The sequence below is a fragment of the Hydra vulgaris genome, chromosome 12 (genome assembly GCF_038396675.1).
Source record: "Hydra vulgaris chromosome 12, alternate assembly HydraT2T_AEP".
NCBI classification, from domain to species: Eukaryota; Metazoa; Cnidaria; class Hydrozoa; order Anthoathecata; family Hydridae; genus Hydra; species Hydra vulgaris.
In genome coordinates this window covers 42,371,368-42,387,957 of record NC_088931.1, presented here as the reverse complement: position 1 = coordinate 42,387,957, position 16,590 = coordinate 42,371,368, and positions in this window count along the sequence as shown.

Sequence of the window (16,590 nt, the reverse complement as noted above, 5' to 3'; positions counted from 1 at the left end):
ACAAATACCTCTGCATTGATACATCTGATTGATAATTTTCATATTTAAGTTAGGAGCCTTTAATACATAACAAAATTCTAAATACTACTTCTAAAAGAAGCAGATAACAAACTACGCGGTAAGCTTGATCTCTTCTTTTAGAAAACTATTTTAGAGAACATTATCAGGTTCAAATGATTGAATATGCAGCTTTGATATTTGCAAGATTGATAAATGATTGAATATGCAGCTTCAGCTGGTAAAAAAATTAGAAGGTCATAAATCACAACTAGTTCAACCAACTCTTTTCTTCTTTTAAGACAATTATTATTTAGCTTACTAATAATATCTTACAAAGGTGTATATACATATATATATATATATATATATATATATATATATATATATATATATATATATATATATATATATATATATATATATATATATATATATATATATATATATATATATATATATATATGTGTAGAGATTGTTGGGTAGCCTCAGAAACTTTGGAAAAAAATACACATGTACTAACCGAAAAAAATAACCGAACCAAAAGACTTTTTTAAAAGTATAAACATTTATTTATTGAATTAGAAACAAAAATATAATTTTTGTGCACCTTAATAATCTGCAAAATACTAATAAAAAAATGTTAGAAAAAAGGCATGTTTCAAAATTGAAGGATAGCCCTGCACACATAGTTTAACCATGATTTTATCTCTTTTGTACCCGTGTGACATAAATATAAAATATTATTAGCATTGGAATATTCACACATTTAAAATACATTTATAAAAAAGTTGCCTTAAAAAATATCCTCTGATATATAAGGAATAGGAATGAAAATAACATCGTTTACAAATATAAACATATAATACAAATATAAACATAAGCTTTTTACAAATGAAAATAAAACTTAAAAACACTTATTTCAAATCTTAGATTTTTTTATTGGAATTAAATGAATTACTATTGTGGGTTTGTGTATTATATTAAATGTATTATTATTTATATAAAAAAGTTGCTCATTTTTAATGTGTAAACGGATTAAGTTGCCCCAACCCACCCTCCAAACATGTTTCCGATATCACTCGATCATACCGCATTCACGAAAACTAGTTTTAAAACCAATTAAGGTGTTATAGTGGGCGTTAACCAAAATTTAAAAAAGCGATATTTTTGTAAAAAATTACCGCTAAACCATTAAAACCTTTAAACAGAACTGAAATTATGTATCAGAGATGTAAAAGAACTCTATGGTGAGTAACTTGCTTAAAAATAAAAATCAATAAAAAGACTTTAGGAAAAGTCTTTATAAAAGATCTTAAATTTCAAAATCTATTTGAAATAAAATGACAACCACTGATTTAAACCAAAGATTTTTGTTAATGACAACAGTTGCCATGGTAACATAGAAAAAACTGTTTTTCATGGTAACTGGATCTAGGAATCAAGGAAATTTAAGATGTTTTGCTCAAATCAATTTATTTGACCAATGAAATATTCTGATAAAATTGCAACATGTTCTGAAAAAGATATATCAAGATATTGTTTCTTAAATATAAAAATGAAAAAAGGTTAAATTCAGCTCGTAAACTTTACATATTGGTTTTACATTTTTAATAAAAGTTTTTTAATGTTAAACTACAACAAATTTAATTTTTTATAAGGCTTGGTTAAATGATAGGGTTTTAGTTTGATGCAAAACATTTTTAGACTTTAACTTTTGGACCATAATGTTCTATTACAATGTTGAAATTATGGTTGCTAAGAACGTTGTCTAGGTAAATAATTTGATTAAGGACAAATTTATTCAAAAAAAGTAAAAAAAAATATAAAGTATATTTTTTTTAAAAGTACAAAAAGTTCTCTTTAAAAATGCATAAAAAAAATTTGATACTTTTCAAAAATTTTGGTTACCGCCCACAAGTATTAAACAATTTTTTTAAAATAACTTTTGTAAATAAAAATGTATTTTTAATCAATAAAAAGTTATTAGTTGACATAAAAACAAGATATATTAATTTGTGAATCAAATATGATGATATATCGCTCTTCTGGTTAAGGGAAACATTATCTTGCACTCCCAGCCAATCGTTTCGGCATATTTTTTTTTAGGTGCCTCAAGAAGTCTTTACTGTCTTATCACAGAGCACTGCGGATGTTATTCAAATGTTTTTATAGTATTTAAAATCACATTGCTTCTTTAGTTTAAGCTGTAAATCAAGTGTCCGCAGATATTTAAACTAGTTTTTATTTTGTAAAATTTAATCTTTTTTATAAAATTTAATCTATTTTATAAAATTGAAAGTTTAAAACACCGCGGATATTTTTCAAATAATGTTTTATGGTATTTAAAATCACGTAGCTTCTTTAGTTTAAGCTGTATATCAAGTGTTCGGAGTTACTTACCGTCCGGGGCTACCCGACTTTCCCCTTTACATAAACTGAAAGTTTTTATTAGTTTGTAAGTTAATTTAAAAAAATAATATTTATATAACCTTATAACGCAAGTAATCTTTTTCATATCTTTTAAATATAGTTTATTAAATATTCTAATTTACTATCTTATACTAAATTTAAATTTCAGTTTTAAATTTTAATTAGTATTCTTTCAGTGTTTAAATTTATGACTATATAAAATTTATAACCTCTTCATTTTTGGGAGGGAAAGAAATTACGTCACACCTTTCGAAAGCTAAAAGAGTTTTAGATGAAATTTCGATGAAAATATATTTAGTATAAGATAGTAAATTAAAATACTTTATTAAATCTTAACTCTTACATTTGGGATTGGGGCAGCAAAGTATTATTGTTCCTAGAATCCAATCACCGCACATTTTTGCAAAACATTCTTATTTGATATAAATATGAACATATTTAAGTTTGGAGTTTTCACAACGCCTGAAAGTGTCATATGAGAAACATTAAAAAGTCCAGCATCAGCCTCTGTATAGTATATACAAGTTAAAAAAATAGATATGGGGTTCAAAAAATAAAATAAAAACACAGGTGAAGTAAATCTTTTTATAAAACCCCCTTATTTTTAGAAATTGCAATAAAAAATAAAATAAAAAAATCGTAATTCAAATACTTTGTCAATTTCTGTTAAATTGTGAAGAATAAAATAACAATTAATTAATCATCAACATTAAATTAAGAAAAATAAATTTTAAAATTTAAATTTTGATATTAGTTTAAAAACAATTATTGATTATTTTTTTTACCTACATTGAGAGGTGATTCTACAAATGCAATGAGGGGAAGGGGGAATCCTTATAAAGTACCAACTGGCTTCCAAAAAAAAAATAGAAGTTCTCAAAACTAAAATTTACCAGACTGAATTTTGTCAAATACCCGACTAGCCGACGGTATGTCATTCTATATTTTAAAAAATTTGCTATTGTTTCTAAGCAATTTGTAAGTGATTGATTGGTTTACTCTTAGAGACTACCTTAGTTCATATATATCTATTAAAAAAACTCTGTATGTTTTGTAAAAAAATTCTTTTTTAAGTTTGTCATTTAATTAGCTTATGTAATATTAGAAATAGACATTTTAAATTAATGTATTACGCCAAAACAGATCAGTTTCAAGGTTTTTCTAATCTATGGGTACTTTCTCAATTTAATACAATCTATATACACTGCACAGTTGCCTAGAATTGTATAAAGTTTTCAAAACTATTTATGGATTAAATACAGTCATATGATACATTTTTTTGTGGGGTTTTTGGGGCCAAGGAATTTATTTTCGAGCTCCATTTTAAGTTTAAAGTAGCCTCGTACATACTACACAGGTGTTCATTACAGATGTGGTCAAGGATGATCCTGGAATGTCCTGATGCACAAATATTCTATATTGTAATTTTTGTATGAAGTACAAAATAAATATGGAATAAAGTTGTTAAATATTGATGAAAAAGTTAATTTTTAAATTCAAATTAAACTAAACAGTACAAGCTGCATTTTACTAAATTAGTAAATCATATTTACAATTTCAAGCAGTATGTGGTCTACATGGTATAAATGTGGTTTCCCCAAGGCATCACTTTCAAGGAGCATTAAAATAAATCCTAGAAAATTAATAATACTAACACTATAATAAAATTGCATATAGTACTATAATATATAGTAATAAAAATAATTTTTCTTTATAAAGAAAAGCAACAGAACTTTTTTTTATTTATATAAGGAATCTAAACAAGTATAACTAACTTTTTTAATATTTTCAAGAAAGAACTGAAAACATCTTGAATACTATTTGTGTTTCGAAAGCATGTTTGAATTTTCAAATTTAATATTTAGCAATGCAGAAATAGCTGCCTTGATATTAAGAAAAGTTTAAACGTTCCTAACGGTTTTTCAATTAAATGAGACAGTTGTATGTCTTAATATAGCTAATTAAAGTTGGGGAATTCAAATCTGGATATATTTAGTCTTCAAGAGTGGTTATGATTGCAAAGGAAATTATTTATCCTCTATAATATTTGATCCACTTAAAGTAAAATTTTTTAAATGAAAATAGCATTTTAGAAAAGTTATTTAGACGACATTAAAATTAAAAGTTCAAGATGATGTAGTTTTCTTGCTTTCAACACACTGACAAATAAAAAATCCTTCATTCTTTTGGGAAAATTAAACAATAAACGTATCCCCACTTTGTATTAGAGAATTCTGTTAATTATTGTATTGAATTTACACAGTGCTGTGTATTATTATTATTGTTATTATATAGTATCAATGTTATTGCGCAATAATATTGAGATGAGCTTAATGCTAAAAAGAGTATTCTATATAATTTGAAAAAAATGTTATACCAAAACATACTATACGTAACTTTTACTTACAAATTTTTTTATTTATTCCTTCAACAACAACTAATCTCAACAAACAATTTATGCTACACTAAAAATGTGAATAAAATATGGGTAAAAAATGTTTTCAAAATTTTCAAGACTTGTGCAGGTATAAAATTTATTGTGTATTACTTATTATACTTAAATAACGTACTAAACTTTATCACCAGTATTCCTACAAACTTTATCAATTTGGACTCAAATTTTTTTTCTCTTAAAAAAATGTTTATTTTGCCAAATATTTTTCATATTAATAATAAAATAAATATCAAAAGAAAGCTTCGAGTATATTGAACAAAAATAGAGTTATAAATGTAAAACTAAATATAGATCTCTAAAAATGATCTCTAAAATATCTCTAAAAATGAATCTCTAAAAAGATCTCTAAAAATGAATATTATATAATGAGTTTTATATGTGAAAAAAAAATAAAAAAATAATGATATATTTTATCGATATTTTTTCTATAACAACTTGTAAAAAAAAATTTAAATGAAAAATATAATAAGCAATGAACTGAAATCAAAATCTATAGGTTGTTCAGTAAAGCCAACGAATTAGTTTAGTAAGTTTTTAAGCGAAATAAGAAAATAACTGTTTTTCACCAATCAGATTTCAATAAAACTTCCTTGTGACCCACGCTACTTTACTATGCTAACTCAGGGGAACAACGCTTTAAAAATGTGAATATTCACAACAATACCTTACGTGCTTGGTGCAACCTTCATTTAGTATGGGCACATCAGATTTACTTCAAATTTTCTGTATGAGTACTTTAATAAATAATATAAAAGACCCTTTAGTTTTATGAGGGACCCATGTCAACTTTAGGAGCAGTGGTTCATAGAAAATATTTTCAATGTCTTAGATGATTCAGTTATGAATTACAACAGCAGTTTTGATATTTCATCAGTAAACATAATCAGAAAACTATGTTATATATATTTATATATATATATATATATATATATATATATATATATATACATATATATATATATATATATATATATATATATATATATATATATATATATATATATATATATACATATATTACGTTACTATTTATAATATAAAATAGTTTTGCGTTTGTAAAAGTTGTAGTTATTGATGATTAAATACCAATTTACTTAATGTTTTTCTAATATTTTTCCGTGACGGTTTTTCAGTGGCTTGTTTTCCCAGATCATAAAGTCTGACTTTGCAATAACATTGAGAAATTATTTTGATTAATTTAAAAACATGGTTTTCATTAATACAAAATATATGTTCATGCAAGTCTCTAAATATAACAGATCCTAAACTTTCTAAAACTGAAATAGATATAACTTCTGGGATATTTTTGGACTGCGGCAGTTTTCCAGATATTGATGCTAGCATTCTTGTAATGTTTTTTTCAGTTTCTTCACAAACAGTAATAGCATCTCTTGTTGGTTTCATAAGACCACCACTGTCCTTTACTTTAGGAAAATTGAATTCTGAAGCATGTTTTTTTAACGAAGTGCATCACAACATAACATACAAAATATTCGCTTTTTTGCCATTTAAACAACGAAGTCAGATATATAAGAAATAGATACTTTTTTTACTCAGTTAGCCATGAAATATTAGTAATATAAGAATTATCATGATCAGTAGTCTTTGATGTTCTTATTTTCTGATTATATTTACTAATGAAATATCAAAACTGCTGTTGTAATTCATAACTGAATCATCTAAGACATTGAAAATATTTTCTACATGTAATTTTTCGCAATTCCCTGATCCTCCTTCAATATGACTCCGAAGTAAAAGTCGTTTATATGCTGCAGTGAATTTTTGCGCTGTTGGGTTATTGTTAAATCCTCCTGATCCTTGTATTGAACCAAAAAATAACTCCAGGTGGTCTTGACTTAACTTATATGTTAGAAGATGTTTCAAAGGTGCTTCATGAATTTCAACAAGGTTATAAAATATCTAAACATATATATATATATATATATATATATATATATATATATATATATATATATATATATATATATATATATATATATATATATATGTTTAGATATTTTATATATATATATATATAAATATATATATATGTATATACATATATATATATATATATATATATATATATATATATATATATATATATATATATATATATATATATATATATATATATATATATATGTTTAGATATTTTATATATATATATATATATATATATATATATATATGTATATACATATATATATATATATATATATATATATATATATATATATATATATATATATATATATATATATATATATATATATATATATGTATATATATATAATACATACAAATATATAACTTTAAACACAATTTTCAGATACAAATATAACTTTACAAAATATTTTAACCTGATTAATACTTTTTACAGCCATTAAAAATCCAACGAACTCAGTTTTTCTTTTTGTTGTATGCAACAATCTATGAAATGAGTTTTGTAAGTTGGAAATATAATCATAGGCTTCATCAAGAAATTTATCGCATATATGCTTATTACTCATTTTTAGTGCATATTTGTAACCTTTAGCAAAGGGATTTCTTGAGTTTATAATGTCAAACATTCTATCAAATATTCTAATAAATTTAACTGTTGAATCATTTTCTTGAAACTGCATTAATTTAAGGTCTTTGCAACAGAACTCTATTGCCTTAGCTACACTTGAGCTAATTGCCTGAACAGAAAGATTTACTTTCAATTTTTGTTGCCTCCATTTAATATGCGCTAGTCTTAATTTATTTCCAAGGCGAAATCCTTCATTTTCTTACAGTTTTTGAAGATAAACTATATATTTCCATGATATTGCTTTGTTTTCTCTATCAAACAAAACATCACTATCTGCAAAATTTCAAATTAGCTTAAGCATGTGACAAATATCGAGGAGAGTATGAACTTTTTTTATCAGAGTTGAGAAAATAAGTGAAAGAAGTGTTCATTTTTAAAGCATCGATTGAAACACAAAGGTTCGATAAAATGGAAATGTGACATGAAGGTCCATCACATGTTAGTGATGCGACTTCAACACCAACATCTGTCAATCGTTTAATACATAAATTTACAATGTTTGCTCGTTCAGCACCATTTAACCCATCTATAAAAAAATATCCACATGGAACTTTCAATGAACTGTTTATACTAACAGCCATGAGAACTAGGGGATCTTTTGCAACCGGGGATGATTCATCTTGTATGCCATTTCCAAGATCAGCATACTCTTTAAATAATTTTCCATCCCATGATATGTGTTTTTTAATAGCCATTTTATATAACATAAGTTAGCAAATGACTTTCGATCCTAACTTTTCAGCTTCTATAACCTTGTATTTAAGTGCTGCAAATGCTGGCTTTGAAAAACCTGGTTCTGCTGAAACTTTTCCATACCATTTCCTAATTTGTGCTTGATGAGGTAAATTAAAATTAAATTTTTTTCGCACTTGAATAAAACTGCAGGGTAAGTGCAAAGGATTTGATTTCTTATGAATACTTAAATCCTTTACCATGATTTTTACGCATATTCATTCTTCTGGTTAAAGCTTGAGGAACTTTTAAAAATGTTTTTAATAGCATTTCTTCACAATTAAATGATATTTTTTGTTTTTGAATTAATATTTTTACAACTGATCTAAGAGATATTTTTTTTTTTTTGCATTCTTCGAGATTTTTGTTTTTCTGCTTTAACATTCATTTTCAAGGACACGGTTATCTTGTTTCTATGATTTGTTTTTGTTTTTTTCTGGAGTTAAACTGCAACTCTATATTTTTTTTGGGAGCAAACATTCATGCAGATAGGTATAACACTAGTTTCAAAATCACTTTTTTCAGAATTTTCAAAAGTTGATCTAATAACAGGAACTTTTCTCTCTTTCATTTTCTAATATTGAAAGAAAAAAAAATTATATTTATACATACATTTGAGTTGCGTTTACTCACAGAGCTAAGGGGCTTTCCATTAATTACGTCAACAAATTTTTGAAGATTTTTACCTCCCCCTCTCCCTAATCAACTACTTGTTAAACTTTTAAAGACCCCCCTATGAAATTACGTCAACATATAATTAACTCCCTCCTTAAGAAAAAAAAAATTAATTTTAAGTAGTAGTTACATTAGTAGTTTACAACTTCAAGAAAAATTTCTTTAATTTTCTAACATATTTTTACAAATAAACCCAAATCTTAAATCGTAGCCTCTACATCTAACCATGGAGATGCCAAATGCTCCTAAATAATTATTATTGGCATAGGGTCTGATTGAATAATTTCTTGGGGAACCAAAACACCAGACAAGTCAACATTTTCTTTATCTAGCCATTCTACACTTAGCATCTCTCCATAAGCAATAACTGCCAGAGTTCTCTCTGTCTTTTGGCAGCCACTCGCATTGGACGAATTCTTTGTTGTTGGGGTGCATATAGTATTTGACTGGACCCAGACATACATTTTTGGTGTTGTTGAATGTATTTCTTTAATATGGCTCGCGAAGCAATATAAACGTGACAGATTTTACAGATCCGTTCAAACAATGACAACTGAATAGATGGACAATATATATCATATGGAAGAATTTTGAAAGCTTTTCCTGATCGAGGTAGTATATTTTCAACTTTAAGAGACTGACTACAGAAAAGAGATGGAAATTTATCTAAGTTTATATCAGATATGTCTGGTGCTTTAAGACCCTCATTAGTTTGACAAACTGGAATTGGTGGGGGAGGGGGGGGGGTAAATCTATTAGCAATAATTTAAAAATACGAGCTTCTAACCGGTTGGCAACAAGTTAAATCACAGTATTTGATAATTTGTAGAAAATAGTGACTTGTTCTTACAAGGTTTTGGAACCAGACTTGATCTTTGATTATTAAATTTTCAAGTTCAAGCTCAGACTTTTCAGGCACAATATATTCTGCCACAGTTGGAAAATTATCTATACTTACTTGCTTCCATACTTCTGACAATGTTTGGCCAGCATATTTGAAGTTTAATTTTTTCAATTCTTCGTCAACTGTTCTACCTTGTGTGTCAAGGTGGCTTCAAAAATGTTCATGCAACAAAATTAGTCCGGACAGTTCTCGACTAAGAAAAGCCGTTCGTCTTTCTACTCGATTAAACGCACTTCTACGAGGCGCATTTGTTGTTACAAACATTGCATCAATGTTTTGCTTTGCAAAATGATGGACAGCAACATCAATAACTTTTTGATACCTTGGATTTTTGTCAGGTTCACCATCGACAGACATAATAAGAATCGGTTTGATTAACTTGCTGCTTGGATCTTTTGTAACAATGTCAAACTCCTCCAATTCAAGAAGCCTTTCATAATCTAGTCCATGACTATAAGCTGATGATGAGCACTGCTTGCCTGATCTGATGGCTATGTAAGTTGGGCCTGAATATGATACAGCTTCCGGTTTACCTAAACCTTCTTTTTGGATTTCAATGCCAGCATAAACAGATGGTATGAGTTTGTGTCTAGATGCTACAACCCAGTTGTGATCAAGCAATGTAACGCGGTATTCGACGTGCATTAAAAGTAGAGTAGACTGATGAAGCATACTTCTTTAGGTCCCAACAAAGAAGCCACTTCCTCTAGATGATTCAAAGTAGCTGTACAAAATCGACCATCAATGTGTTTCGATTGTCAATCCTCGAAATAATTTCACTGGTACAATTGTTACATGGCGTTTGCCTTCCAATGATAAACTTCTTTTTGGCAGGAGCCGAGTATAAACAGCACTTCTACTTATTTGAAAACCGTTAATACTTAATTGTTCTGTCAAATCATCAAGATTTCTAACACATCACTTTGTCTCTTTACATGAGCAGCAGACCCATACAATTCAATGTCAACGATGGTTTTTAAAAGTAGCGGCTGATCTTCTTCAATTGTTGGTCGCCCAGCTGTCTGTCGGATCTTTAATTTACTGCTGATGTCAGGATTTTTAGCACAAATTTCCGCTAAAGTTTCTTTTTTCTTTTTTCGAAATATCTTTTGCTTTCCTTGTTTATATTTTTTTCTTTTGAGTTTTTTTTCAAGCACATCAACTTTAGATTTCTTTTCTTTTAATTCCTTTTCCTGTTCTGAACTTATAGACCCACATTCTTTTCGCTTACACAAGCCAATCAAATCGCTCTTGAAGATGCTTATCTGACTCTGTAATTCATCTTGTGCTTTGGCTTTGTATTTTACAGATTTTTCATTACAAGTAGTACTAGATGGACCAGCTTCAAAATCAGTTTCTATGTGGTCTTGTTGAATGCTTTGTGTTTGTTGTTTCACAACTTGTAACAATTTTACATTTGTTGCTACTTTTTTAGGAAGGGCACTTCCAGTCTTCATTGAATGGCCTGCCCAAAAGGTCAACAATGTTTGCTTTAATTTTCAATGCTAAGGCGGAATAACTATTCAACAACAAATCTGTTTTTTTTTTTGGTAAATCGTCCTCTTTTTTCAATATACTCCAAATTTCAGTAACCTCTCTTTGACAGTCTTGCTTGCGCTTGTTGGGAAATGCCTTTATATATGCTTCATAAAACGATTTGTGAAAGTTTGGTTTGTCCATTGTAAATCTAAATAAAATATAATAATTCAAAAATTGATTTAGATCTGATTTAGTTTATATCTAAATCAATTGGTAATAAATTTGTTATTTAACACAAAAAAATTCGTTTGACGGGTACATGGGCAAGTAAATAAACTTTATATAAAAGTTGTACCTGGAAAAAAAAACCATATAAATTAAATGGGTCTTCTTTTTTTTTTTTTTTCAAATACAACTTTTATATAAAATTATTTTTTCCCAAATTTTCATTAACATTAACAGTCTACATGTTAGTTTTTCTCAACCGTAATCGAGATTTTAATGATGTCATTGGTTTAAAGTTGCTCTTCTTTACTTATATCAAAACTTTATTTTGTTTCAAGTTTTCTTATTCACAAGTCCCAAATACGGTTGAGAAAAACTTACATGTCTACTGGTAATGTTGATGAAAATGTGTTTGTTTGTTTTTTCGAAAACCTAAATACCTTTTTAAGAAGAATTTTAAACCTTTGATATATAATTTGCATAAACTAAAACTTGGATTTCTTTGAATGACCTTTCAGATAATTATGTTTTCCATCTTCCAGGTTTTAAGAGAAATTGTTGAAGAGACTAGCATATAAACAAGTAGGAGGAGTTCTGATTTATGTAAAGGAAAATATTGTAGTTAACCTGAAGAATAATAAGTGGGTTTCAAAACTTCCAGAACCTTATGTTCGATGTTTTCAGAAATTCTTATTATGATAATGAAATCGTAACTATTGGAATTTTTTACAAGATCTTCAAAATCTTCTTTCACATTATGTGAAGAAACTACGTTACAAACGCAGCCTAATTTTTTGTTTTGTGAGTAATAGTATTAAAAAAGTAAAAAACTATTGACGTCAACTTTACTTGACATCCCCCCCACCCCATGTCAACAAATGTCAAAAAAGTTTAGACCCCCCTCCCCTTATCTTGTTGACGTAATTAATGGACAGCCCCTATGCTAATAGTTCATGCAGCATTTATAAAATTAAGCATACAATAGCAAAATGGTTATTATATGTTTTAGCTGCTTACCATACAGTTGTGTTATAAACCCTAGAGGGTTTATAACACACTGCATAGGGTAACTAAGAACTAAAAGGTATATATTGAACAAACCTGTGCAATACATAAAAACATAATTAATTATATACCTTTCTTAAGTGGTCTGGGAATTTCTAAAATCTTTTAGGAAAAGAATTTTACTTTAACCTAACAGTTTGTCCAGTTCTGTCAATATCTTTTTTTTAAATAACATTTGATATTTTATTAAATTTGTCGTACTTTTTGCAAAAACTGATATTATTTAAATCCATTTGTTCAAATTGCAAGCAAACTAACAGAGGTCCATAAACTTTAAAATGTTTTTATTTTTAAAAATAATTAAGAAAATCACCTATGAAATGTTCCAGGAAACTTTCGTTTTAAAGATGATTTATCATCAGAAATGCCATCGTTATCACTTCTTTTACTGTCACTATGTTTTCTTATAATGCAACCAAATGCAACACACTGTGTCCCTCGCTTTTTGGAATTTTCTCCAGACATTTATACAACGAATATTGTAATTATTTTACTGAAAAATAACTATCATTATTTGAAAAAAAAAATAGTTATCCATACATTCTATCTATGCTAAATTTAAAAAAACATAAAGTTAAACCACCGAAATAAAGATATAGCTTGTTCACCTAACAATATTTTAACTAAATAATTTTTCTTCTTGGGTCCTCCCAATATGGAGCTAGCGAAAATATTTTGGCTTCCAAAATTACGCTATTTTCTTAGGAGATGCGCTATTCAGTTATAATATAGATCAGTGGGGTCGATATTTCGAAAATCAATATCATATTTGCTTTGAAACAAAGTATGTTTCTCCCGTTATAAAAGCATTAAACGAAATAAAATTTGGACAATTTATAAATCTTTTTAAGTTTTTAATAGTAAACTTTATTAAATTGTTTCAATTCATAAAATTGCTTAAATAATGAAACAAAAAAGTTTTATATCAGGTAAAAAATAAAAATTAAATTAAATACTGTTAGGGTAACTACACCTTTAAATAGGTATATATTTTAGTGGTTTAAAGAAATAAGGAATACTTTTAAAATCATAAAACAGAAACTTTAAATCAATTAATAAATTTCAACGAAGAATTAACGACATATGTGTCAATGAATAACTGTCAACTTAACAAGACAACTTTAAAATTTTCAGAGACGGTTCTTTGTTTGATTTTGGTGTGGAAAGTTTGCAGTGGTTTTGATAAAAATATTTGACAGTGTATTACCATGATGTCGTTCTATTTTAAAAGAGTAATGCTATGATATAATCATAAAAGTGTTGTCCAGGAATGTCCGACAAACTTTATCTTTAATAGAATTAAAGGGTTCAAATGAGAAGAAAACCCATTGAACAGTATTATCAAAAGGAACTTTTAACCCACCTCTATTCATTAATTTAGATATTGATTAAACTTTTCAAAATAAAACATTGTTCTGATTCATTTTTATTAAGCAAATCATCATTACGAGACACATATCCGGCAATATAAACAAGAGACATCTTTGGTTGAACAGTTAAACTTTTTTCTAGTGTTGGTAAATTATCAAAGACTTCAGCTGAAGATTCATCAAGTAAAAATCCAAAAAATTGGTCAGAATATCCTGCATTAGGAGTTGACTCATTAATGTTTTATGACAACAAAAGTGAAGATTTAGAAATATTTAACTTTTTAATTATTTGTTGACACTTTAAAAATATGTGTCACCAGATCCTTGTCTTAACTTGATGAATTCTTTTTCAAGTGGGTCTGTAGTAAATTTTCCCAACATAACATATTTATGTGATTCTTTTAATGGTGTTTTTGTCAGCTCAAAAATTCCTTTACAGGTATGATTTATGGAATGTCCTGTATTATGTGTTAATTGTTTTATACGCTTTCCTTGATTACTTGGCATACGTAATGACATTTCTCCAAAATCCCAAATAAATTTTTATCAATCAACATTTGGATCTCTGATGACAGCTTGTCGATTATCCACACCCACACTTCTTACATTTAAAATTTTCCACCATGTAACAATCTTTTTAATAAAATCAGCAGTCTCATTTATGTTTAAAATGTTGTAGGATGATTAAGTAAAGCGCTGTATGTTTTTACAGAAAACACTTTTAGACAGGTTGAAACATATTATATTTCAATATGACTCGGTCAAACAGAAACTTCATTTCAATCAGAAAGTTTCATTAGACAATTAGATTCAGCTTCAAAAAGTTTTATTAAATGACTCCAACAAGCTTCTCAACACCATTTTCATAAATAAATTAGTTCTCCTTTATTTTTCTGTGAGCCAATTGTTTCGGATGTTTTTGATTAAGTGGACAAAGTCAAACAACAAAAAAGTTCAATTGGTGGTTAACCAAGGTTTTTTAGGAAATGTGTCAAACTTTTAAAAAAATGCTTGATTAGTTCGATTTCCATCACATATAATTACCTTTGCGTTGCCATTTGACTGTTTACCTGCTTAAACAGTCAAACGAATTTGAAAAATTGAGAATTTAATTTGTTTAGAGGTAACATTTTCATAAGAAATTTAGGTCTACCAAACATACAAGTTATCATGACACCTAAAACAGTTTTTGCAAGAGAATCTGGGTTATCTAATCATTTTCCAAAAAGAGCACCTCCATGATATAATAACATTTTTTTAACATAAGCCTCATCGTGGAGAATTATTACAAGTTTTTTGATCATCACTTAAATTATCAAAAACTTCTTTTAAAAAAAAATTACCATCAGATTTCGATACTTTTGAAGTAATGCGTGTCAATGTTCGAATAGAAGGTTTGAAATCTTCAATTTTTTATAAAGTCTACGAGAGGTAGCAAAGTACTCAAATGCTCTAATGATTACACTAAGATTATACTTATTTGTGTTCATGGAACTAATTTGCTCATTTTATTATTATTTCTTTACTGTTTGGTGTCAAAAGGTTCAAATATCGCAAGATTTCTTCAAATTTAGACCATGTGTTAACAATATTAGACACAGTTTTACTTTTCTTCTTACACTATTAAAATATGATTAAAATTTAAACAGCTATTAAATTTAATGAGAAATGTTGGTGTTGCATAATTAATAAAGTCTGTGGATTGTACACAAAATTTACTATCTGAAATAGAGGCTACAATTTCAACAGAAAAATTGCGTTTTTTATTTTACCATGTGTCACAAAAAAAGTCATAGTTAAAATTATCTTGTGCTGAAAATAAATCGATTTCGTCAAAAGAATTTCGGAAGAAGGAAGGTTTTTTCACCATTATTTTAACAGAGTAAGTAAAGTAGAATCATAAAAAAATCAAACAGAATTTTTAATCATTCTTGTCCGTTCTATAGAGTTAGTACCAACCCCCACATTTCTTTCTAAATTTTGTTGTCACGGCCGGGTACTTAAAAATATATTTGAAAAAAATTATTTTAAAACTTATCTTTTAAAACGTTTAATTAAAGTTACGCCATAGCCTGCTTAAATACACGGCCTTCTATTCTGCTTAAATCGAAAAAATTGACGGCCAGTTGAAAAAACGTATATTCCATTATATGGACAAGCTTTCTCAAAATATTTTAACTATTGCGCTATAAATGTTAAATAAGAATATCTGGCGATAAAAGTTATTGCGTTAGATTAATAGACATTTCTACTAAACTTCACCAACTTTGTATTATTATTTGTGGCTATTTTTCAGTTATTAATAATAATAATGTTTAATAAATGTCGTGTTGTCGGTTGTACCTCAAACTATAAAGGTGATGAAGTAATACCAGTCTTTGGTTTTCCAAAAGATGATGACTTTAGAAAGTTGTGTTCATGCTAAAATGCAATTTAATCAACAAATTTTCGTATAACCTTCTTGTCAAAGACTCTTCTGACTGGTTCTGTAGTGACTACATAATTAAGAATATGCCATTTTGCACACTTTCGGACTTAGAATTATCTTTAAGTATATCCTGACTCTACCAACTAGTACCTTAAATTCATTAGAAAGTCCAATACAATTTAAAAACTTGTTTAAGAATATAAATAAAATCTCTGACACTTATTCTAACTGCAAATACTACAATATTGTTGA